Consider the following 2,838-nt stretch of genomic DNA (forward strand, 5'->3'; position numbering starts at 1 on the left):
CGTCAGTTTTTCTCCGTGGAGGACGACGAGCAGAAAGTCAGAAAATCAGCAGAATTCAGGTTTTCTTGGTGTTTTTCTTTTTAATGTCCTTTTAATGTGAACTTTTGCTTCTTTTCTCTGCTTCATGTCGGTTTGAACTTTAAACAAATCATTTTGTGATTATTTCCACAGAAATGAGTCATAATTTCAGTCATGGTTCTTTTACGTCTCCTTTCCACTAAAAAACAATAAAATCTGATTTTTGCTGCAGTTTATATCAAACAAACACACTCCTGGTGTCTCCAGAGTCAGATCTGCAGGTTTTAGGATTTATATTTATCACCATAATGTGATGATTATTGAATAATTAGTCCTACTTTTGTCATTTTAATCTGAATATCTTTAACAAGAAGCTGCTGCTCTCTGACTGCATTATTATTTTATTAATTTTTTAATGTAAAATTATGTTTTTCTTATTAATTAGACAAAAATAAAAAATCATTTTGCTGCTTTTTGCACAGCTGGTGAATATGAGTTGTTTGTTTTTTTACATTACAATTATGCCAAGAAAGTATTATTGCAATTTATTATTATTATTTTACAGGTATTCTGTATGAGCCATTATTTAGTAGATTTGGTCATTTTAGTAAAGATAAAACCATTAGATTGCTTGATAATAATGATTATAATAATTGTTCATCCTTAATTGTTCATACATTTACTCTGAGCATTGTGTTTATTTTTCAGCATATTAGCATTGTTAGAATCAGAATCATTAGCTGCATGATTAACTATTAAATTCATTAGTTTGCATATTTGCTCTGTTGTGTGTGAATCTTCTGCATATGAGTTTTTTCAACAGATATTTTTATATCAGTCATGTTTTAATAGGTTTGGTGATTTTATTAAAGGCAGGGAACATCAGCCTAATAATGATGATTAATGAGTCCATTTATTTGGATCGTTGCTGTTTGTGTTTTGTTTGTTTTTTGCACATTAGTGCTGTATAGTGATACTTAATGACACATTTTACCTCCTTTAAAGGCCATACTGATGTTTAAAACTGACTATTTTTGGGTTTGAGGATGTTTGTCGGACTTAACCGGAAGCTGCTGCTCTCTGATTACGTTATCTCATTAATAGACAGTCAAAACATTAGATTGCTTAGTCGTCAGAATCATCATTTAGCTGCATGATTATTAACTTTATTCAGTTCATTTTTGGCGCATACTTTCTGCAGGTGTGACTGTTTGGTGGAACTCTGCAGCCAGACGTGTCCACACATGAAGAAGAGCAGAAGTTTACTGAACATAAATAGCAGACAGACGGAGCTTCGTGATTCTTCCTCTTTCTTCCTCTTTGTTTCTCCAGTTGTAGAATTTCTCTGACATGTTCCTACAGATTCTAGAGGAAGGACTCTTCAAGTTCTTCTTCTCTTTCTGTCGCTCCGCTCCTTATATGGGAAAGGAATTAGTTGACAAGGGCGGAAACGCGGCGCGGTGGCTGCTGGGTAAATTTACCTTCATCCAGGAAGAAGCAACGGAGCCAGTCCGGTGAAGACCTGCTGTCTGCTCGGTACCGGAGAGATAACGGACAAATCACTGCTTGACCAGGTGAGCTGCGGAGCTTTTAATGCGCTGAAACGTTTGCGGCTCGTTTACCGGGAGCAGGAAAACAAAAAGAACCGCAGCGCGCCGCCGCTCCGTGCTCGTCACCGCGAATCATTCACAAATTATTATTAATTGAAATCGGTGTGATGCTAACGGAGGCGGTTAGCCCGGACTGCTGGACCATTACTCCTCCTGACACGGGCTTTTAGCGGCTGTTCGTTAACGCCTGCCGGTACTTCTGCTCTCCAGCAGACGTTCGCTCGCTGCGATGCTGGAACTCGGTGTTCTGCAGCGTTAGCTAACCAGGAGGGCGTGTGAGCGGAAAATCCAGGAAATACCGGAACACACAGCAGACAGTCAACAACAAGCAGACACGAATAACCGACACCGGAGGGCTGACTCGGTGTGTTTCAGTCTGCGGAGCTAAAATAAACCGTCTGTCAGGAGTTCCATTAGTTGGCTGACTTATTGTTGCCGATGGTGTTGTGACACATCTCGTACTCACTTAAATGTGCTTCCTCATCCCTGAAACCGCTTTGGCTCACACGAGAACGTCATTATTAATGGCATATTTTATTTATACAAACTGCAGCTCTCGGTTGCTCATATTTAATCAGGGTTTGAGTCGTCGGTGACGGTTTGTTAGCTACCGGGAGATACGCTTGCTTGGGACACGAAGTTCTGCGCGACACCCACCGGCTCCGCTAGCTAAGTGGCTTATTGTTGCTGATGGTGTTTTGAACATATTTCGTACCCCTCTGAAAATGCTTCGTCGTCGCTGAAAGCACTTTGGCTCTCACCAGAACATCATTATTAACATTTATTTTATATTTAATAAAACTGCAGCTCTCTGCTCATATTTTAATCAGGGTTTGACTCGGTAGTCGCGATTTTTAGGCTACCGGGGTATAAACTTGCTTGGAGTTCTGCGCTGCACCCACTGGCTCCGTTTGCTTAGCCGGCTAGCGTTAGCATCCCCGATTGGAACCCGGTGATCTCATTACCACCGCGGTTCGAACGTGATTTTGTCGGAACTCTGAGCGCACCGGGGCGGGACGGTGAGTAGCTCAGAGCTCTCCGGTCCCGGTGGTGGCCTACTTCTCCCTCTGCAGCGCGGTTTAAAGGAGTGATTGTGCAGAAAGGCTGCAGGGCAGAGCTCCGACCTGGACAGGCCTCAGACTGCACCGGCCTGATTTCTGTCAAACGTCCAGAAAAGTCGATCTGCAGCAGCTGGGAGGAGTGCAGAAGG

Source organism: Acanthochromis polyacanthus, chromosome 11, assembly GCF_021347895.1.
Source record: "Acanthochromis polyacanthus isolate Apoly-LR-REF ecotype Palm Island chromosome 11, KAUST_Apoly_ChrSc, whole genome shotgun sequence".
In the NCBI taxonomy this organism is placed as follows: Eukaryota; Metazoa; Chordata; class Actinopteri; family Pomacentridae; genus Acanthochromis; species Acanthochromis polyacanthus.